Genomic DNA, 24,747 nt, shown 5'->3' with positions numbered 1-24,747 from the left:
TCAAAGCCAGAGTTAAGGTCATTCAAGTTAAAGGAAGCATATATCACTCTCTGATGTGATTAAGACTATCAGTTCAAATAATTCTGAGTTTGAGAGAGAAGTGTATAAATTCTGTATAATTTGGTACCTGGTGATCTCAAGGACAGTTTTGAGGTTGTCTAAAAAAGTTTCTTGCTGCATTCAGTGGAAAAAGAGCATAAAATTCTAGAATTCTGCAACTCTTCATCAGCTGGAGAGCAAATTCGCTTCCTCAGGTTCTTCTATATGTCTTCCAGTGAAATACTAAAATTCTGGTTTACACCAAGGAAATTATTTTGGTGCTACGTTTCAGAGAAGATAGATGGGCCTTGACATTAATGCTGTGTGCTATCAAAACAATGAAATTGGCTCCTCGTCAGAAACAGAAGAGGAAATATACACTGTAATAAAGAAAAGTTGTCTTTGCAGAGAATTTACAGCTGCACCCTGAGGATGACTTCCATCCACACTCTTCCATCGCCCTTCCTTTAACAGGTCACACCAGCCATGAGATCACCTGATTTGTAAGATGACATTATACATACCTAAAACCTCCTGGAACCCATATTCTAAGGGGTCTCCTGACCAATGTTCAGTTAAAATTCTTTCTCTGAGCAAGCTATAATGTAAATTGGGGGAGGTAGCACTATTCAGCTTTTGGGGTTATATAAAAATCTCAGACCAGGGATGAGCACATGGGAGAAAGTAAGGGAGGAAGGTGAAGAGGAGCACAAGCCTGACTATACCCTAGTAATTAAACAACTCATAAGGAGATTTATGGTTACCATACTCTGCTCCTAGAACAACTTCTTTATTATTTAAATTAAAGAGCAAGTATGTAAAATACAGAAACAGTCTTGAAAGTCTGAACTGGAACCCAGGACTCATTCATAGTCTACAGGTCTTCAGTCCTTTGTTTGACAAATATTTGAGAGTTTTTCTTCCATACAGTGGCACAGTTTTATTGTGAGGATTAATGTCTTATTGTTTAAATGCTACATTCTTTATTGGTTCTGGCTTTGTAGCAATGACATGTTTCTTGTTCCTTTTATTTTCTCACTGGGTTTGAATCACTACTGTGCCTCTCTAATCTAAGACTGTAGCTTTTAGTAATGCAGCAGTTCCATTACAACAACTATAATTGGAATTATGTCTTTATCTTTTTAATGGTGTTGTTTTTCTTCCCTGATACTCCTGCAAATCAATATTAATGTGAATATTTAAATCTACAAAATCTGCACTTAGTCTATTTGAAGTATTAGATGAAGCTTGCAAAGCTGTTCTTTTATTCAGTTCCTCCTCCGAACCTAGTCAAGTTAAAACCATAGAAAAGTGTCAGGTTTGTGATTTATTCTCAAAGCTTTTAGCTTTAATAGCCTGGTGCTGTATGTTAAATTATAGTTTTTTATGAAGTAGTGAACATATATGCTCCTGACATGCATAGGAAATAAATGCACTATTGACTGAATGGCAGATTCTTAGACAGAGTAAGAGAAGGGATGAAAGTTGGAAAATACATTTAACAGGTACTTTTTCAGGGAGCTTTCCCCTCTATCTTTAATGTCTCCTTTCTGGGGGAAAAAAGAAAAAGCAAAAAAAAAAGCAAAAAAAAAAAAGCAAAAAAAAAAAAAAAAAAAAAAAAAAAAAGCCTAAGGCTTCAAAAAATAAACCCTGCTTTTCCTGAAGCCTCTTTTTCTTCTTTCTGTTCCCTTTTCCTATCCCCAGAAAATACATTCATCCTTTAAACATACAGGTGAGAAAATACTGAAATATATTTCAAAACAAAGAGTTTGTTACTTGAAAGGAATCCTGTCCAGCAAGTTTCTCTGGGCAAGCTATTCTATACACACGTAGTGTTGTCTTTGTTGCATTTAGTGGTGCAGAGGTTGCCACAACAAATGCTGAGATCAGAAAAATACTTCTCTCATCTGGGAAAGATCTTTGTATTTTGGAGGAGATTTGTACTATGGTTACTATGGTTATTTAAGCAGCACTCCACATTAATGTCTTGGAGTCTGTCTTCATGGATCTTTTACTTATTTACACCTAATTCTTGTTTGTTATTTACTTATGAAATAAATAATATACAAAGGCTCCACTAAAAATTGGGATTTAGTATACAACTAATCCAAAAGAAATCCAAATTCCTCCTCAGAAGACAATAGGACCAATTCTCCAAAACATGTGCAGCATGTTCAGCCAGGCATTTACTTCCCTTAGGCTAAGTGGGATAGTTTATGGGCAATGCTGACCACAGCCAAAATCTTTGAAGGATCCAGACCTCATTTAAGAGTGAGAATTAGAAAGAAAGTGCTGTGTAATGGCCTATAATTTGAGGGTGAAGTTTTTGGCTATTCCTAAGATAGCCATCATTACTCTGCCCCTTCCAAGTGGGATGTTTCTTTTGCACTTGGGTACAGTGATTGTGTTACAGAAGAGTGAATAGACTTAAGGAGCTAAATAAGGAAATGGTTATTCCTTTTTTCATGCTTCATCCCTTCATCAAATGTTCAGAAGATCACTGGAACTTGCACAAGGAGAGCAGAAGGAATTTATGGCCAAGAGTGAGAGAGAGACAGCCAATTCCATCAGTAGATCTAGCTATCAGATCAGCTTAGTTGTGACATGTATTTGTACCTGAATTACTGAAGGCATTCAAAGTACTGAAAATCTTGACATACTGTCTGACCAGGCAGCTCACAAGAGACGGATCCAATGACACATGCTCAGCTGACTTTGGCCAGTTCCTAAGGGAATGCATTTGGGAAACATCTGGGATGCATTTTAGGGTACTGTTTACAAAGGCTAATATTAACTCAGAGAAATTTGTTTCTCAAGGATTCTCCTACACATAATGGAAAGAGAAAGAAGGGGCAGAAACTGTCCTCCAGAAACACATTTGGAACAACTAAAGTAAGTTTTTAACTGGACTTTCTTTCTATCAGTTTCTATTGATATGTGTAATTAGCCTTATTTCGCTAATCTGGAGTATAGTAAGGAGAACAAAGAATGCTAATACTAGTAGTGGGCCCACAGAAAGTTTTGAGCCATAGCAAGAGAAAAAGCAGATACTTAGGGACAAGCAACTCAGTTAAAATATCAGGAGAGTCAAGACTAAAGAAAAAGGACATTAACAGAGGGAAACAGGATTTGCAGAAAGGACATTGAAGGGAAGCCTTAAACCAGAGGAGGATGAGAAAGATTCTGGACAGCTAGGATCTATTGATCAAAACTTGTTTCCAAGATATGAAGGAGCTGAGGCATCAAAATGCCTGTAAATTTTCTTGGTTTTGCTGGCATCTCTACAAAGTTATTTTGTAAGCAAAACCAGCCATGCTCAAATACTTTTGTGGTCCGTGACACATTCACCATATGCCTTGGAAGATGTAACCTGTACTTGTCTCCTCAAGACTAGTTCCTTCTCTGAGCATTTAGGAAAACACTCAAGAAAACTGAAGAAGTTTGAGAGATGTCATCAGCATAGTGTCCCAACTTCTTGCTAATCTCAGTAAGCCAAGGACATGTGAGTTTCTGTGCTATGTGAGTTTGGGGAAGTATTCAGTAAGAGAAACTCAAGCACATCTATGACACTCCTCTTCCCCCTAACGCCTGGTTTCTACGTAACACAGTTTATAGCTCAGCAGAGCAGTACAAAGGGAGCTAATTCAGGCCGTATGAAATCTCCTGCTTATTTGCTTTCTCCATACAGTTGCAAGGACAGGATATGATGGAAGATTCCTTGGCCTCCTGTCCTTCATGCATAATCTCCTATATGATGGACAGATATAGTGCAATGGAGACAGCCAGGGCATATCCATGGAGAACAAAGTTTGCTATTCACCTTTGAGGTTAGCTGCAGGAAGTATTAAGTCTTAAGTGCATCATTGCATTTAACTGCTGCTGTTTGTTACAGATAGTATGGTCTGGAAAGAATAGTAGTATACAGGTAGCAGCTGAGAAAGTGTATAATTAGCTTACTTCCTGAGACTCAAAGGTTAGTAAACTTGCTTTCTGTTCTCTTGGAGGATGTAAAATATGTTCCACCTTATTTAAGTGGTTCAATAACAGTGCCTATCACTTCTACTTTTATTTATCAATATATCACAAAGTGGTAAGAATTTTTAAGCACAGGTCATGCAGAACGTATCAAAAAAGTACAATGACAACAAATAAAGCTCTGCTTCCCTAGAAGGCTATGAAAGCTGTGCATTTATTTGTCCAGTCAAGATTAAAAAATAATGGACAGCAATCCTTGGGTTTGTAAAATCCTAAATATTTTCAACTATTCTGTAGGGGGCAGCAGAATCTAAACAAAATAACTATTAAAGTTGGGAGGTAGGGGGAAGAGAAACACTGAATTGCCTGCTTTTCACTGTATGTAGGTATGTAGGTATGTACCTGGATTGCTACAAAATTAGCAACATTCCCTAATCATTATTCTTTACATTAACAAACACAGGTTGTGTGCGTTTCTTTTTATCTAATCTCTTATTTTATATACAGAACTACTGATGCTCAACAAAACCAGTGAGATAAAATTAACACACAAATTGTTTTTTTCCTCCCTTTGGGGAGAAAAAATGCAATTTACAAGGAAAATGCAATTATATATAAATATTTATGAAACCAAAAAAGTCAAACAACATCAGTGGGGTTTTGTATATGTGTGAGGTAACAAAAATAATACCAAGTTAGACTATTTGATTAATTATTAACATTTTCACTGCATCCCAATGGGGAGCTTATTCTGGGAAAGGAACATTTTGCTCTTTGTTATTGTCCTTAATTAATTTTTAAGTGGCAGGCTAGAGCACGAGTGAAAGAAATTTAGTTTTTAATTAACCAATAATACAGATTAGTTCTACTTTTTCTGACATGAAAATAGTGGAATTAGAGGTACAATACAAGGGCATGTCCTTCTTTTCCCCACCCTGCACAGTAAGGTTTTAGTAGAAAGAAATTAAGAAAGCAATAGGGCTAAATTATCTTCTTTATTATTCTTGTGGGGAGAATCCACTTTGGTCATAGGTTTAAATGATACGACTCTAAGTAAAGGGTAACATTTTTCATTTAATGAGACATCTGGATCAACCCTATTTAACCATGTGACTTGAAAGCTGTAGAATACATTATCTTTCACTCTTACAGCAGTGGGTCTTTGACAAAATATTTTGACTGTGTAGCTGAAGATAATTACGTGTATGCAGTATCTGCAGTTCATATCTTTCTGTTTTAGCCTAATATACTGCTTCGCAGAGTTTTCTGCAAAATAATGTATTAGACTTTCATTGTTTGAGTTTTCTGCATTTTATTTGTTTATTTCTGCATCACTTAATCTGATGAGAGACTTCTGAAAATCCTAATAAGAAGCTGATAAAATTATAAAAACTACCATAATTTAAACCCAACAAGAACAGCAGCAGCAGCAACAACAAACTTGTACACAGTAAAATATTGTCAAGGTGACACTGTACAGCTACAGGACAGTTTACTGACACTTTTGAAAATATATGAATCAGTGCATTACAATGGAGATTTCAGCACTGCAACATAGCACAAACATCACACTTAATCGTAAATTAAAACAAAAATGTTAAGTAGTGATCTACTTGTAAAATGACAATGCTGAGCATGCAGTGGGAGGCAGCTATAAATGCTTAGATCTCAATTTAAGTATCTGACACTGAGATGACTGCTAACCTGCCTTGCTCCGCTTATTGTTATATGAAATTATTTCATTGATGCCCAATAACTTTCTTTCTCTCACACTGCTGAGGTTTGAAATAAAACATTAAGCTGCCTTGCAGTGCAGTCATTTTATAGTCCAAGGCAGTGATAGCAAACTTCAGAACATTTGTAGAGTCTGTTAGCGTAATCATCACAACAGATTCTAGTTTCCCTCACAGAACAGGTATTTATCCAGCCAGAAATGAACTTTAAAAGGAATGAATAGAATGAAACTATTTCCACAGAGCAAACATTTTTCACCTTCCATATCTTGCATGAGATCAGGCAGCCATAGCCACTGTAGGCTCAAATGTGTTTTCAGTGGGTGTTTGGTGTGGGCAGAGTGGAGTACTGAGTCCCTGGAGCTTATTATTCATTAGTGAGAAGAGATACAAATTCTTCCCCTCATTTGCAAAAATGTGACATTCCCTGAACTATCAAATTTATATGATAAGTACGTTATTCAAGGACAAAACTGTGTCTTAAAGAAAATTATAAAGTGTTACCAAGCTTTCCACTAGAGAAAAATCTGCATTTTATTTAAATTACTGCATTAGGTACCCGGGCATGCTTATGGAAAAAAAAAAAAAAAAGTGTTCTTTATTTATGTGGACCATAAATGTTTCTATTCAGAATTTTAAATCAAGATAAATATGCAAATGGGACAAATGGGACTTTTCTAATCTCTAAAATTATTCCTTTTTTTTTTTTTTTTTTTTTTTTTTTTTCTTCCCAGTAGATCTTGGAAATTGTTGAAGGGCTGGACACTCTATTTCAAAAACTTGAAGACTGGGTAGAAAGTTGATGATGATGATAATGATGTTGTTGTTGCTACTATCAGCTTTTTTTTTTTTTTTTTTTGACTTGAAAAGTCCTGTAAAAATCTGATCTAAAAAAATATAACTTTTGCAGTTTGTAGATTTTAAAGAATGAAAGGGACTAAATGATCATCAGTACTGATTTTGTGCTAAACACATTTCATAATCAGATTAGCAGAAAGGTGCTACAATAGATTGGCCTCCCCAGTTAAGAACTCAACTTTCTTCTGCTGTGCACACAAGAAGACTTTAATCTTTCATCTCCAGAGAGAATGTATTCATACTCTAATGTGAAAGAAACACAGTAAATGTTCTTCTGGTTACCAAACTTCCTCATCTTCTAATAATTACATACCAGCTTTTATGTATTGCTCATAGCCACAAGGCTCACACTACCTATCTTAGAAAGCTATGAGCAAGGAAGAGCTCTACAAACTGGTCACGTACAGGAGACACTTTGGCACTCTCAAGGGCTTCTTTGATCCATTGTAGGATAGCACTAATAATCTAATTTCCTAATAATCAAAATTTCCAAATTCAACCTTACTGTCTCTGTTACCTCACTTCCTTTCACAGGAAGGAAAGGACACATGGCTTCACCATCACTCACACAAGCTAGCATGATCATGGGAGCCACGTTGATATCAGGAGCCCTGGCCTGGCTCTGTGTGATTGTGGTAAGTCTAAAGCCTAACTACAACTTTTGGGTAATGATCTCTTAGGAAGGGCAAAGATCCTTGTAGCCTTTACATATGGATATGGTAAATTGTACATAATAACTTATACCTTATTGTCTCATCATTTTACAACACCCATGTGTTGTAAAGATTATTAGGAGTCTAGATACTCTATATATACAGCAGGCACTGAGTAAGGCTCCTCCAAAGAACAAATATTAAGCATCTTTTATGCTTTTAACATATTTTAACAGATTTCAGTGACAAATAACCTGAATTAGATTTCTAAGCACTTTACATACATACATTTTATGAACAAAAATAATAATAAACTGTTCTTCAAACACAAGATCACTTATCCCAAGTCAAACTTAATTCAATAGCCTGTTTCCAGTGCTAGCTAATAGTAGAACAGTGGTAGAAAAAGACCTAGGTTGAAGGTTTTCAAATAACTGTTGGTTTATAAATTGCCTGCAAAGAGTTCATGGACTGCAGCCAGTCTGGCATGATTAGTCATACTCAGTATTGACGATACATGAGATTAAAAGATTACACTTTTTCTAATGGTTTTTCTGTTTTTCATCTGTTTGTTTTTTTAAATGATTCATATCTCCTTTGTGTAGCAATAAAGGATAAAAATATATCTCTATGATTTTTATTTTTCTGAAACCAGTATATTTGCAGCACAAGGTCTATTGACCTTAAGATCATTAATATCTCTTTCTTCTCTTGTTCTGTGCTCCAGGAAATGAGTCAAGTGCTCAAATCTCACCATGTGCCCCTGGTTAGCTGCTCTTGTATTTTAAGCTAAGCACATGCTTCTCTGCCTCACTGCATCAGGGGCAAAGTGCTTAGCTCTAAGCAGCTGCTGACATCCTATGTATGTAACATAGCACTGAAACACACAGTATTCTGTTGGACTGGACCTCACTTCAAACTGTCAAAACAAATAAGCAAGAAAAATTCGTTAAAATGGTTTTTCATTGTCCACCCATATGATCCTGTATTCGATATATGGTTACATAGTATTTTATATGCAATATTCTTTCAGATATAACACTGAGGGACAAAACATCAGTTTCAACAGATATTACGGGCAGTTAAAAAAATGTGCCAAGATATTTGGGAAAAGCAAACACAAAGGATAAAAATGTATGGAAAGTTAACAAAGCAAACATATGTAGCATTTTTTAAATTATTATTCATCCATCTTGAGACCACATAGCAAGTATTAGAGAATTCTTCCAGCTGGGTTTTAAAATTATATCATTAGAAAGTTTGTGTGCATAAGTATCCAGAAATGTCAACAATAACACAGGAGAAGGGGTGTAGCAGTGACTTCAGAACAAGCCTACATGAACCTCACTGAAAGTATCTTTCTGCCTTTGGAATAAAATATGGTTCAATAAAGTATTCAAAGATTCTTTCTCTGTCCAACCCTCTTTCATTTAATATCTTCCTTTTCAATTTGTACTGAAGGTTCACAGAGTCATAGAAATCCAATCTTGCAAGATAGGACTAACAATGAACCAAGTGTATTCATTTTATCCTTTTGTCAGCCTTTGAAGTTGTATTTGGGAGAAATGTAAATAAATGAAGAAAATGTTAAGATTGAAATGGAAGATCAGGTTGGGTTGCAATTGTACAAACAGAAAGTTCTTTACATGTAGAACCTGAGACAGTAAAATTTTATTTTTCTTTTAACTGTCTACTGACCTGACTCAACATCTATAACTAATCAGGGGGCAAGGAGAGCTTCAAGTGCTGAAAAGGAGTGTTATTTTTCCTTACTCACATATGCATTTCTATTCAGAGAAGTAACTACCTCATGCCTCTTTTTTTCCCTGCACCTTTCACTTAATTGAAAAGGTTTTAAGGTGGCTCTTTACTGATCAAGTGTTCCCTTGCAGGTATGTTTTTGCACAGGGGTTGCTGCTACTGTTACTGTTCTTCTGTCTGCCCAGAACTAAAATACAACAAAAGGAACACAAATGAAACACATGGGTTTCATGAGAGCCATATTCAGGTCCCTTAAGAGCTATAATTTGAGCTCTACTGCCTCAGAACATCGTTATCTGAGGCCATAAGTTTTCTGTGTGTTGTTAGAAGGCCAGAGTATGCATTAAAAGCATTCTGCTTTGTATTTTTAAACAGTATTCTGTTTTGTATTTTCACTACAGTATCCAAATGCTTGAAATAGAAATTCTTGACCTAAAAATAACAGAAACAAAAACAGCCACAGATATTTAATACTTTTGAATTTTCAGTTAACTAACTTGTTTTATAGCAAGGAAGGAGTTCATTGTGAATTTCTAACATTGGTTGGGAGGAGTCGTTTCCAAAATAGGTAGAAAATGCACCAAAGGGTAGAAACCTCTTTTGCTTAGCCTCCACATAAAGTAAAAGTGTCAGCATAAGGACATGTTCACAGTGACATTTTCTTCCAGATTTCCAAAAGAATCTACTTCAAAGCAATATATTGGTGATTTTAGAAAGAAAGATGCTGTATATGAATATAAACTAATATCCATTTTAAACCACTGTCTTACCTCCCTGAGGAGAAGTAGCAGGTATTGTGGCTTTGACAGATGGCTTTGAAAGAAAGGAGAAAATTATTAGATTATTCTTATCTAAGTATATTTTACCTATCTTTACTTTGTATACCTCCCAGATGTATACATGACAGATTAAACTATGAACATATATATGCATTTAAGTAAAACTGGCTTGTTTTCCAAAGACAAAGTCTAATTTAACATATGGACATAAAATTGGTTTTGGTGGTTAAGAACAAGCATCCATCTAGCCTAGTATGTTGTCTCTAGCAGTGGTCAAAAGTGGACGTGTATGGAAGAATGGGAGTAAGATAAGACTATATTGTATTCCCTCTAAGCAGTTCTCACAGTCTTTTTTCAGTCCAGGGGATTTCCTGAGCCTCTGCAGTTTATCTGCTAAACATCAGTCAGTTTGTCTTCCAAGTATGTGTTGTGAAATGGAGTGGTTTGGACCACTTAAAGAATCACCTCCAATGGTCTTAGCAAAAAAGATGTAATAGGAATTTATATAAAAGCATGACTTCACAAAATAGATGAATCTATTACTTACTACATGGATGAAACATACACAGGGAAAATTAAGTTAGAATCAGACTAGAATTATGTGTACAGAGACCAAAGACGCAATAGGGTAAAAGAAAATCATGCAAAAGAAGATCAGATTAGAATTGATTTAACATGATTTGTACAGAGATCAGGAATGTAAAAAGGTAGGGGAGACCCTCCCATTGAGTCATGAGGTTCAGAGAAGACCCCCTGGCCTTCTCAACTCCTCATAGAACTTAGATGCAGCTGGATCAACTCCTAGTTCTAGACTTGGTCAACAGTTTATATCTAAGGGGATTATGATATAATAGCAGCCTGAGATTTGTTCACAGTTGAATAAAGTTCACAACAGTGGCTTTGAGTATAGATTTGAAAAGCAATATTTGTAATATACTTGCTATAGAATATTCAGGTTAGTACACACACACATGCACAAAGACACCAAGAGATATATGTATAAGCAAGTACAAGGGGTATACCTGTTAAAACATTCCCCTCAAGTTCAGTGAAAATACTGCCATCAAATGCTTCGGCATTTTTCTCCACAGGTGAAGGGTTGAGCCTCAAGGAGCGGAGAGTATCAGCCCAGGTCTCATTGGCTTTTGGTGACAGACCTCCGATCTTCACCAACTGGAGAGTTTGTGAGCTCTGAGAGGCGTCCCACTCAGAGGGAGATGCTGGTCGCAGCCTGCTACGGTCCAGGAGAGCTCAAAGGGTCTCACTTAGTACTGCTGGTTATAGGTTCAGGAGGTGATTGGCGTTAGTCATCAGCAAATTACTGGGATTCCAGTAGCGCTGCTACTCTTTCACATGAGTTACGATTCAGATAAGAAAGGCTCCAAGGCTGTCAGAGAATGACTTAAGATTCAGATTTGGGATGCTCCAAGGCTGTCAGGAGAGGACTGACATATGTCCCAAGGTTGTCAGGAAGTGACTAATTTTCCCTACTCCTGTCCCTAGCCTCCACCAGGCAACAGGAGTCCTTGATAGGGTCAGTGCAGCTCCCTGTCTTAGCCATGCAAGAGTTCCTGGTACAGTCAAGGGACACTTAACCGCCCAACTCATTACCCTTATACTAAAGCCTAGCAAGACTTCCCAAGTTCGTAGATGAGCCCAAACAGGGGGGAAGAAATGCACCACCACAGTATCTCTCCTATCAGTCCTATATAAACTTCTCAGATCCACAGAATTCTTTGGCAAGGAATTCCACAGTTTTGTTAGCTGTTGAGTGAAGAACCATAGCCTTTGTTTTGAACCTGAAGTTAAAATTAAGCTATTAAGTTCATGTTTTGGACACTAGCTCTGTTCAGAAAGACAGTGAACAGTCAGTCCCAGTCTGTCTTCTCCAGGTCACTGATGATTTTATAGACCTCTATCACATGTCCCCTTTCCATTTCTCTTCCAGGCTGAGTCCCATCATACTCAGTCATTCTTCATACAGAGGCCAATACATACCTTTGACGATTCTTGTTGCCTTTCTCTGAATTTACGTTCAAGTTCTCATATATCATTTTTCAGAGGAGACAACCAGCACTGTATACAGGTTTCAGGGAATGAGTGAGCCATGAATTTGCCATCATGTTTTCTATGTGGTTCTCTATTTCTTTCCTAGTACTTCCTAATGTTTTTAATTCTTTTGATTGCTGTTGGGTACTACCAAGCCCATCCTATTTCCATAGAGCTAGCTACAGCAACTCTAGTACCTTCTGAATAGAAGCAGTCAGTTCAGAGCTCATCACATAGGTAAATGGCTGAATTTACTAATGATGTGAAAGATTTTTTTTCTCTATTGAGATCATTATATTTATCTGATTTAATTTCATTTGGCATCTCAACTGACAAATTTCTTGCTGAGTCTTGTTAGGTTTCTTCTGAAATTCTTCAGTTAGATCTTGCCCTTATTACACTGAATAACTTTGTTAGCAACAGTAAACTTTGTTCCCCACATTGCTTACCTGTTTTTTTCCAGGTTACTGAAAGAGTGTGTTAGCACCAAGATTGTAGCCCAGATCTTCCCACAATTCCACCGTTGAACTGTCCCCATTGCAAGACAGGCCATTATGCCTACTATATTCTTAACATATTGTATGTCTTTGAAACAACTATGCCAAACACTTCCCCTGCCTAGTTTCCTTGAAAACCTTTGGTGAGGGATTTTGACAAAAGATTGGACATCTATATGCATTGTATCTTGAGCTAAGACAGAAAGTAAAATTTTGAAACTATTCAAATATTCATCTTTTCAAGGACTTCTGTATTTGCTTGATACACTCCACAGAATCAAACTACTGAAACTAGAAACAGCTTGAAGTTTTCCAAGACAGAACATTTGCTCACAAGAAGATTAAAAAAATAACCAGGTCATTTTGTGACAACTGCCATTACAGTATCAGGTTATGTCAAAGCTTGTTATTGCTATGTTTGGACTGAGTTTACAGTTTGTTTGGAGTTGGGTTTTGTGTAAGTAACTAAAGTCTATAAAGAAATTTGACTGTATAAACAAGTGAAATTAGAATCAGTTCACAGCTCTATCACTCAAATTTCAAATTCATATCTGTATTTACTTACTACAGACACATCAAGCAGACTAATCCACAATACATTATTTGTTCAACTAAAATAAAGTTTATTTTTTTACTATCCAAGCCTAGGTTCTAATAGTGAAAAAAAATTCATTTTAATGTAATAACATGAGAAAAATCTGTGTAAATGGATAAAAAAGTTTTTTCTATTTGAGTTTATCATGTTCAATGTTCAGTTTTCCAATGTATTTGAGATATGGGTCTGAAATCACACAGTATCACTTTGTTTTAACAGGCTTGAAAAGCACAGCTCATAAATTGGGTGGAAGACATTAGAGATGTAGAGAGTCTGAGGACCCAAGGGACATGATACAGTAATAAGAAATTTCATAAAACTCTTTAAAGTTCTTCTATATTTTAGGCCACATGGAATTATCCTAAGATCTGGTTTCTAGAACAAATAAAACAGTTTAATTGCTTTTTCTGAGTATTTCTATTTAATTTTGTTTTACCATGCTGACACAAGAATTGCATTTCACTTCTACATTTGTGGGGTAGGATCAGATCCTAGCTGGAACACTTCCTTGCTCCAATCTTCCAAATGATTATGCTCTATTCATTTAAATCCTGCATTGTAGGGGAAAAAAAAATATAAAATTGCTACACTTGTCTACTATACATGAATCACTAACTCTGCCCATCTTAAATCCTTATCTTTAAATATCTATGAATGTAACAAGAAAAAAATAAACATAAAAAACTACTTTTAAACATTCCCTGAGTGGGTTAGATACAAGATTGTATTCCTCTAATTCCCATCTATATTGACCTTTTGTCTTGACTACTAATGTTATGAGAATCAGACACAGATATACATCAAGATATACCTTTTATTGTTTATATCTTTTTTCCTTTCTTCATTGGAGTCTTTGGTACTTTGTAACGGCATCTATATTATGAAAAAGGAAGTTTAATGGTTCAGATGCATCCAACAGCAACTTTTGTAGTACGCAATTTTTGAGACTACTTGTGTTAACTTTCTTATTGCAGTCAACATATGGAGAACTTGAAAATTTAGTTTAGGTGAGCTAGTTTGCTCTCTGAGTCTGCTTGTCTCTCTATAACTGATTATTGGCATCTCAGTTACCTGGGAATGATCTTCAAGTAGGTTTGTATTTAATATGACTTTGCCAATAAGTTTTTTTTGTGGTGGTTTTTTTTTTTTTTTTCCTAAGTTATATTTCTGGAATTGTTTCCTATAAGGTTCAGCTGTCTTTTTTATACTAAATGTCTGGCATTTGTGTATTATTGAATAATTCATTATGGTTTTTGGTTTTTAATACCTCTTCTGATCAGTGAATTGATATTTAATTTAGCATTGTTACCAAGATATTTACATTCATTTAAAATTACTTGTGCATAGTTATAAACCGTTGATTAAAGAAAAAGAAGAAAAATAGATGGTTACTTGTTTTGCAAATGACTGACTTTGTATGTGGATTCTAGTTGGTAGGATTCTATTTGGTATGATAGTTGGTTTATTTGGTACTTACGTGGGTGTTCCACTGAGAAAAAAAACCTGTAAAAAAATGCTACAGTTATTTGAAAAAGGCACACAAGATGGTAGAAAATCAAAACTTGAACTTACCAGGCTTTAGCAAACAATAACACAATTACTTATATATTTATCTAACTTTATAGGATCCTAATAATTTTTGAAATCAAATGCAGTGGCACCTGACTTTTAAATTACCAGTATTATTTTCAGTACCTATGGAACATTTATGAGAGATTAATTCTTCTCTGAACTGATACCTTTAAGTCCTTTTAACAAACTCAGTCTTGTCAAGTGTTAAATCTGCTTTTATTATTGAACATTCTCTAATATGGAACAAATTCCTTTTCCAAATATTTGATGGTGAATCATTCTTTCCACTACTAAACTTTCATACAAAGACAAATCATATAGTGCAGTTATGCACCTGTCAATCAGCTCTCCAGCCTTTTGGTCTCTTTGACTGAAATAAACTTTCTGTCAAAACATTTATTTTTAAGCCAAAGTATTTAGCAGGTGCAGGGTTTTTTTCTTACAGTTTTCACTCTCAGGCAGACCATCTTCTATAAAAAGTATTTGTTTTGTTCTGTTATTCACACTGATGCAAAACATATTTCTAATTTATTCAATATATAAGTATAGCTGTATGTATGTACTTGTATAAAAACATACTTTCTTCCACCTGAAGAAAAGTTGTGGCTGCAAATAGTTTCCAAGAAATTATGAAAATATGCAGTAAATGGTCTGTATAATAACACTGTTGTTTCCCCATAATGGAAATGTGCAATTTTTGCTTGCTGGCTAGGCATTTTCATTGCTGTATTATCAAGTGGTGGCACCAAAGTAACAAGAAGATTACCAGAGAAGTGTCACCTAGAGCCAGAAGAATCTTTAATTCTTGTATAAGGTAGGCACTGTTTAGCAGAAAAGATATTTCTGCACAAGTGTCACGAGTGAAGCCTGTCTGAAAGTATTACTCAGGTAAGTGAGGCATCGTCTACATGTGCCCAGCATAAACCCATAAGGTGATTATGGTATGCACTGAGGAATACAAACCAAGCACAGGGAATTGTTGGGGACAGCATCTGACTTCCTCTAATGGTTTGGGTATATACGGAAAAGAAACAAAGAAACACAGTTGAATTCTTAATATCTTTACACCCAAGTAACACGCTTAGGACAGTAGACCAGAAGATGATAGTGTCCCAGGTAACAGAAGCCAATTGACTTTTGGTAGGGTGAAAATCAAAGAGATTATCCTGGGGCTATGTGATAAATGTGGCCGTTGGCAGCTTATGCCAGCCAGCTAAGTTAGGAAGTAATAGAGAAAGCAGTGGTCCTTTGGGGGAACACCTCACCAAATGCCTGACTCCCTGTGGATGACTAAGCTTGAGGTGGACTCAACCCAGAAAGCCAGCTCCCAGCTGTGGTCCCCTTGCCCAGCTGGAGCGAGTGCCCTCCTTCAGGGTAAAGGACGACCCTTCTAGCTTCTCTGCCCATAAAGATCTCAGTCAGTGTCTACCCACTGACACAGCACATATTCTTGAGAGGGAAAGGAGCATGCCAGTGACTAAGCATCTTTTTGGGGCCTGGGGATGTGTCCTTGAGAGATTCCCCCCATGATGGCCCACTCTGAGTGGCAGGTTGGGTGATAGGCAGGGATGAAGTTGCTGGAAGGGTGTTTCGTGGCTTTGGAGAGGAAGACAGCATTGCAGGAACATGTGTCACACCCATCATGGACTTAGTGGTGGGCAGGAGTAAAGAGTGGCTGGGGAAGGCCATTGCTGGGCATCAGGGTCAGAGTACCTCCCCACAGACTTGGGGCTTTTCTTTCACAGTCAGTCTGTCTCTGCCCCACAGCATGTCCTGCTTTGTTCTCAGCCTCCCCCCTTGCAACGGGGCTTTGCGCTTCATGGCAGACACAAGAGCGGTGGTGGGTAGTGAGCCCTCCCAAACACTCTGCCCCAGCAGCGCCACATGAGGGACGGACAAGCCCGTCACTCAGGTGCATGGGGAGATGCTATATATATGTATCATATGTATATATGTATACATATGTGTGTATATATATGTATAAATGTATATATATGTATATATAAATATACATACATGCATATATACACATACATTATAATTAATAGCAATAAAATAATATCTATGAAATTAAAGGATACTTTCAATATCTTTAAATCCCATAGTATGTTACTAAAATACTGTAGTTGCCATCTTTTAGCTAGAAAGGAGTGACAGGCAATCCTGTAATAATAAAAGGCAGGAAATGTTAAATGATTAGCTCAAAATTAATTACCTGGATTCTTTAGAATAAATTCATTAAGCACATACTCACGTAAATAACGCCATTTAAAATTATGTGCAATTCTTGTAGTTGTACAGCAAAAGAAATGGGATCTTGAAATGCTTCTCAAAACTCCTCACAATCTCACTGTCACCTTTACTCCTTTCCATTAACTGAGCAAGTCAAAACGTAAACAAATTCAGTTCAATTCTATTGATGTTATAGTCATTTATTAAGTTTGCTGCCAGAACTCTCATCCACCGGTTGTTTAATATTGTTTGAATCTTGCTTTACTGTAAGGACAAAGTCTGAACTAGCTACTGTTTATGGGGAAGCAAGAATGCTGGAAACACCCCTGCTGCAGAATCCTGCTGGACAAGGCAAAAGTCAAGGGGGAAATCTGAGGCTGCACAGCTGAGCCCATACTATAACTTGTCTGAAAAAGAGCATTTCATGGCCCTGGTTATGTTGGCAATTGCTTACTGGGTGATAATCTCGCCAAATCCTTTATCTTGAAAAATCTTACTTTGGCAAACAGGACACTGAATGGAACCTAGCTCTACGCTGGGATTTACTAAAGTATTATAAAGAAACTGTGCTACTTCTCATGTATCTCTTGTGAGATACCTCTTATATGCCGTATTTCATCCTAACATGACTGGCCAGGACAGCTTAACATGCAAGAACTCCTAATGATCCATTGGTAATCCAATATTCAGCCTAGCATGAGGGAACACGTATTTGATAATCAAATACTATTAAAATGAATCAAGTCTTTGATAATCACAGTCATATACAATTTGCCTTTCACTAAAAATATTTTATTTTCTGGATAGCTGGTGCCATGCAAAATAGAAAGGCTGTGCTCTTTGATAAGGAAATAGAAATTCAAAATAGATTGTTTTACTTATGTCCTTTAAAAGATGCTTTAGCATATTACCTTGCTGTATCCCAGGATAAATATATAAATAAACCCCCTACCTATTCTTTAAATGCACTGTTTTCATTATTATATTTTCTCAGTGTGAAATAATATCTGGAGATTTCAATTCGTTCATTGCAAGTGAAATGTCTTTGAGGATGGTATCTGACAGAGGCACATCTGAGTTGTATATTTATGTTACACTTGGATGCTTTCCCTCTATCTTCCAGCAAAGAATGGAGTTGCAGCTGTTGCAGCTTGAAGTCTTGTAAATAAATTGTGTGGTGTGAACCACCTAGCATACCTCCTCTTGCCAAAGGAACAGCTTATTGTACTACCACAAATAGATCAAGCATCTCTGGAGAGGACATAGGTTTTCCTAAATGCTTGGAAGGCTTTTTTTTCTCACTCTGTGCCTTACTTCTTCCCACTGCCAACAATATATTTTACAAAAGAAGCCAACAACCAAACCCCAAAACAACTGGATAATTAAACTCTACAGTAACTCCAGGCTTTTGCAGATTGCACTTCTGTTGTGTTCATCTTGAGTATTATATCCATTATGGAATGCAGCAGAGATATATTTCCGTGTGATTTACACCTAATGCTCTGATATTCATTTGACATACACTTCTAAGTTGTTCTTTCGGGCCATATTTATCATGACTTCAAGAGCCACATGTTCTGGTAACCAAGCTTTTCTTACGTAAGCATACACTATAGAGTATGTAGGTCATATTTAAAATAAAAATACAAAACAGTGAAAAGGGGCATTTTTAAAATTTATTTTGTTTCTGGGAGCACATATTTATTTTAAAAGCATTAAAAAAACCCAACTGGCAAGTAAAAACAACATCAGAAAAGTGAACATAGCACCTTAGGACATAGATATATATTCTACTAAAATTCAAAAGTGTAAAGACAAAATCCTGCCCTAGCTAAGTCAGATCAGTTTCCATTTAGGTCAATAGACACTGTGAGTGGAGGTCTAAGGCAAAATTTGCTTCTAAATTTGTCTCTGTCCTACTAAGATCCAGTGAAACACAAGAGCTGTTCACATCAAGATGATCAAAACAAGTACCCCAGGATCTAGAATTAGTCATCTCTACTCCCCATCACAAACTATTTTTCCTTAGGGTTATCCTAATACATTATATATAATACATAGCTCATAGAACTGACAATGACCTACACAATCAATCATTAACATTTCCATTTTTATCTTGCTCATACAAGGAAGAAAGAAGGTTTTTCTTTCTCCTGGCTTTATATGAAGATCACTGAAATCCATGGAAGACTCCTACTGACTTCAGCTGGAGCTGAATTGGCTCTGAATGAGCAATATTTGACATCAGAATAGCTTAGTGTTGCACTAAAAGATACAACTGTGGTTCACTGATCCTGGCGTTGCTTCTGTGCCAGAATCATTCCCAATTTAGGGCTGCTGCCAACAGTCCCCAATGCAGCAGACATGGAAAGGCAGAGGCAGGGTGTGGGAATACCTCCCAAGGAGTCCCTTCAGTAAATAAGTTGCAGAAGAACCATTGGGCTGGAAACATCCCCTTGAAACAGAGTAGCTCCAGGGAGTTCAGCAGAACTGGAGGAAGCAAGGAGTGGGTGGGTGGACAGAAGAAAGAATGGGGGAAAAAACCTGTGAAAAGAGCTAACTGCTTCTATTGCTTCCATTAGCATGAGATATATCAGGTGGTGTGCTTTTTGAGGTGTTTAACTCCTGCTACAAACAAAAAAGGTGCAGCTTTTTAATTTGCCCTTTAGGTTTTCAGTGAAAACCATGACATTTATATGAACCTTAATTTATGTGTACAGATACAGATATTATTAATTATACTGTGGGCTTATTGTATGGAATCCCCCATTCCAAGATGCTTCCAACTTGTTTGGTATTTATTTCTCTGTGCCTCTGTTCAAACTTTCAGTCCTGGAGAACTGAATTCTATTCATACTATTCATAGATGCTGCCTTCATTCAAGTTTTCAGAAAAATAAGGTTTATACCTGTGAACCAAATTAGATGAAAAAAAAAAAACCCACCTGTGTTCAAAAAAGGGAAAAAATATTCCACATACTTTGGAAAAGATACTTGAAAACTTCTTAGTAATTTACTTTTCCTCTTTTCTCTTATTCTGAAAAATCTACCTAATTAATATAACTACATTCTTTTTAAGAAAACTGCAGCTTGCATTTGCTCAGTAGAGACTTACTGAGTTTCAGAGGAAAATCAAGGAAATTTTTTTTTGCACTCTACATATTCCACATGACACATGCAGTAGCTGGATCGGAGTTTTCTCAAAACTGCTATTTTTGTTGCTCTGGTCTATAGGGTATCAGATAGGAAAATTAAAACTTTGGATCTGCAGTTTTAAACATTCCATGTGGCCCACCAGCCCTAAGACTGTGATGCAGAGGTAACAAAATAAAGCCTTTGGTATATGGAGAAAATAAATACATGGAACCAGAGACCTGAGAGAGAGGTGGGGTGTGATTCAGTGGGAGCTGAAGATAATGTGTGAGCAAAGACTTGAAGTGAGAAAAAGGATTTTAATTCTAATATGAAACTTTAGTAAGAAGGTAGGCCTGAAACAAAGATGGGGATAGAAAAAGAATTGATTCAGGGTCAGATGAAAGACAAGCAAAATGGTTAGTAAACTCTCTTCTCCAGGACATAAAATACAGCTCTGGCCTAGTGAGGTTCAGTGTTTCTCTACAGCCAGAATGTTGGCTAATAATGTGTGTCTAGTCTAACTTGTCTACACAGAGAAAGCAAACGCACTAGTGATATCAATTAGTTCATTAGCTCAAATGCCACAGGTAGGTATTATACGTCTATAGACTTAAATCTTTTATATGATCCATGCAACCATTAGCATTGATGCACTGTGTGCCATGCAACTAAACTCCTGGGGTTTACAGTTTGTTCTTTAAAAGATTAGAAAATCACGGACAAATAATCTGTGTTAAAAGTGTTCACATATTAAATAGCCATCATATTTCACGACAGCATTACCAGATCCTTATTTAGCTCCCTTGTATATGTTTTATGATACAGAATATAATTACAGTGATTATTTTTTTCCTCTTTTATGCAACAGAACCCATTGTTATTTGATACACAGCATGCTCCTTCAACAGCCACGAAGCAAATGAAGGAGGTTGCTATCTCTAAGACCCCTCTGCTCTACAAGCTGGATGCTATACTAGTATCCTGGAGAACAGGACTCTAACTGCCATGAATTTGCTATGAAATGCTGGGCAGGATTCTCAAGCCAGACTTTTCTTTTCCGTCCTTCCTCTCAGTATAAACACACACACGCTCACACACAGGCACTCTTTCCCTGTTCTCTCACAGTTATATGAGGCAGGCAGGCAGGCAGAGGCAAGCAGAATTGCTCAGGGAATGAAGGCAGTGAAACCAAGAAGGCAGTGCCTTAAAAAGCCTGTACGTAAAGTGTCTGCCTTTACCCTGATGTAAATATTCAGCATTCAAAAATAAAACTGAAATAAACAATGGCTGTGATCTGAATATAAATGATGGTATAGAGCAGATTCATTCTTTAAGCAGAATATGAAAATAATAAAACACACCTCATGTGCTTATTAATAATTGTGGAATTCTCAAATACAGTAGTGGAGAACAGTGTAAGAGACTCCATGACTTCAGAAGAGAGTATTTTTGCTGTATAGAAGGTGAAGCTGTATACTTAATAAAAGGACAATGTGAAATCTGAACAGCTGCCACTTAATTGCACACTATTTATACAGATTACTGAAAGAGGGCTTGGTCCTGTGAAAGGAATAACATGAGAAATATGCAAATGATTATACAGGGAGTGTTTTTCAGTCTAGTACTGATCACAAAGTATGGAACCAGACTGGATTAGTAGGAAAATGCATCTGTTTCCTACTTCTGTCAGGAGTCTATCTTTTCACTTTTGACAGAAGAGTCAAACGTTAGGGCAAAGCCCTGCAGAAATTGAGGTCTTCTGCCTCTCCTCTCCTCTCCTCTCCTCTCCTCTCCTCTCCTCTCCTCTCCTCTCCTCTCCTCTCCTCTCCTCTCCTTTCATTGCAGTTATAAAAGCAGTGACTGCATAAAAAGAATTTCTTAAATGGGAATAGATTTTAAAAATGCTTTATGGCCTTAGGTTGCTTCTACTTTTCTTCGTTATGTTTGAAATAAGGAGAGAGCAATAACAGGACCATTGGCTAGTCTAGCTTAAAGAGAAATAAAATTATCCTCATCATGCTATTGAAACTAGGTTGACTCAGAACTCTGTGTACCTACTTCTCAAGCTATTGCAGGTTAATATATTAATTAACTCACACATGACTTTCAGAGAAATCTATATTTCAATCAGAGTCCCTAGAGGGAAAAACATTTCAAAGTTACTGTGTGATTATAAAACCTTGAAAGTTTAACACTCCTTAAAATCATTCCTAATGTCTAAAGTGGGGGGGAGTATGGTTTTCCTTACCTTTCCCTGAGAACGTCAGGAAGGTAGATTGGATCGGGTCTTCAGGTCTGCTATAGAGCTGCTGAAGAGCTGGTTTAAAAGGAAACAAGCAGTAGATATTTATGGTTTATGTTTATATTTACTGTCCTAAAATGTTCTACCCTAATGTTATTTCAGAACTTTCTGAAAAAACCCTTAAAGAACATCCAAAGTACTGCTGATATAGTACATAAATTTTAACCTAGGATGAATAAAGAAAGATCCTCAATGATTCTCTTGGGAAATTCTTTTCAGACTACAGTGCATCCATTCTGCCTCCTTTCTTGAACTCTAACTGTAATTTAAGAAAAGGAAAATTCGCTTCAAAACTCTTGCTTCACACATTTCAGCATTTCCTTCACCTGTAGAGGATTTTAACTAGCAAGGCTGAATTAGAGATAAATTTGTTATAATATAGTGAACCAAGTTTTCTCACCTTGTTATATGACTAGTTCTACTGACTTCAGCATCTCACATATGATATGTATTATGTAGTTGTTTAATCAGCACTGAGCTGAAATGTGCTTGAATTTCTCAACCCACATTTTAGATTTGGGATTTGACATGATGACAATGATTCAGATTAATTTCCACTTTTACAGAAGACGATAGGGAAAGAATGGCTTTGATAAACAGTAGTGTAACTTGTATCTGAAAATGACTGTTCTAAAAACTTCTTTGGCATAAATCTGCAAAAATCAAGATAAGGATTAGGAAAGCAGTATGGAAAATTGATATGCAGTCTTAGAATAACCTTAAATCTCTGTAGTCCAGATATCATAATTTTATTCAACATTTAGCTAACGTTAAGTTATCCCAGCAAAAGCTTTAGTGTGAAGGCTAAAGAAGTTAGTCAAATCTAATCCACTGTCTTTTCTTTGTGGAGATATTGGCTCCTCAGGAAAAATGATTTTGCAGACACAGTGTGTGATATGGTGTCTCATCTGAGATTCACATTTTGTTACAAAATGGGTCAAAGAAGCATTACACTTGCAGTATCTTCCTCTCATGCCATCCCCTGAGCATGCTTTGATATAGCAGAAAATGTCAGCTAGTAAGATTCACTATAAGATTTACTATGTAAATCTGTACTTATCAACAAACCATTCCATAAGCAGTTTCCATGTGAAATAAAGGTAGAGCAGTAATTCATGTATGTATGAAGAGTTCCTTTCGCTGTGCTGTTTTAAGGGAATCATGTTACTGATTAACTGGGGAAGGTAGTGATGGTCAGGGCCACATGTTTTCCCATTTTTCCGCTTAAGTAGTTATTCAGTATCATGATCTCATAGATGTGGGAATAAATAATAAATATGTCTGTCTGAAGGACTATATGCTGGCCACTTGAAACAACTATCTTAAATGTACTTGATTTTTTGACAGACAGTCATTTATTCATCTGAATGGCTATGTGCACAGTTTTATGACTTCAGTAAATAACATTTTGATTGTAATAAAGTAAGAGGGTGGCTCCAGGTGTCGACTCCTTGAATGTCATAGCTATTTAGACAACTACCTCTTCATAAAGTCAGAGAATCACAGAGCAATTCAGGGTGGAAGAAGCCTCAGGAAGTCTCTATTCCAACTCCCTGATTAAAGTAGGGTCGGCTCTCAGGTTGTTCAGGCTTTATCCAGTAAGTCTGCAATACCTCCAAGGATGGAGAATACACAGCATCGCTGGGCAGCCTGCTCCACTGCTTGACTGCCCTCATAGTGAAAAAGTTCTTTCTTATATGCATTTTGAGCCTTTCCTGTTTGAATTTATTTATATTGCCTCTCATTCCATGAGATCTGTGTGCCACTGAAGAGCCTTCTTCCATCTTCTTAGTAGCCTCACTGTAGGTACTGTTGGTTCTTGTTACATCCCCCAAGAGCTGTGTCCAGGCTGAACTAGCCCAGATCCCTCAGCCTGTCCTCCCAAGGCAAGTGCTCCAGCTCCAGGCTGTCTCAGTAGGCCTATGCTGAACAATCTGGGTTAGTAATGTCTTTCTTCTAGTCAATGCCCCCAGACTGGGTGCAATATCAAGATGTAGTCTAATGATTGCTGAGTAAAGGAGAGTAATCACTTCCCTTGAATGACAGACTGTGCTTATGCTACTACAGCCTGGATTGTGTTCGCCCTCTTTGCTGCCATGCCCCACTTGCTGTGCACCAGGAAACCCAAAGGCTTTTCTGAAGAGCCAGAACTCCTCAGCCAGGAAGTCCCCAGCCTGTATCATTACAAGGGTTCTTCATCTTTGAGTGCAGGACTTCGGATATTCTTGTAGGATATCGCCAGGTTCCTGTTGGCTCATTCCTCCAGTCTGTCTGCAACCTTTTGGACCTGCTCTTAAGATGTCATCCAAGTCTCCCCAGCCTGGTGTCACCTACAAACTTCATGAGCAAGCACTCCGTCACCTGATCACTGATAGAGACATTAAACAAGACATGCCCAGGAAAAGACCCACGTGGTAATCCATTTGTTAATGGGTTCCAGGTTCAGTATGACCCATTAACTGCTACTCTCTGAGTCCAAACATTCAAACAGATTTTCACCTATATAATTATGTGCCCATCCAGACCACAATGACTAACCTGAGATACAACACCACCATAGGAGACAGT

Source organism: Accipiter gentilis, chromosome 15, assembly GCF_929443795.1.
Source record: "Accipiter gentilis chromosome 15, bAccGen1.1, whole genome shotgun sequence".
Taxonomy (NCBI): domain Eukaryota; kingdom Metazoa; phylum Chordata; class Aves; order Accipitriformes; family Accipitridae; genus Astur; species Astur gentilis.
The sequence above is the reverse complement of the archived record's forward strand: the minus strand, read 5'-3'. Positions refer to the sequence as shown.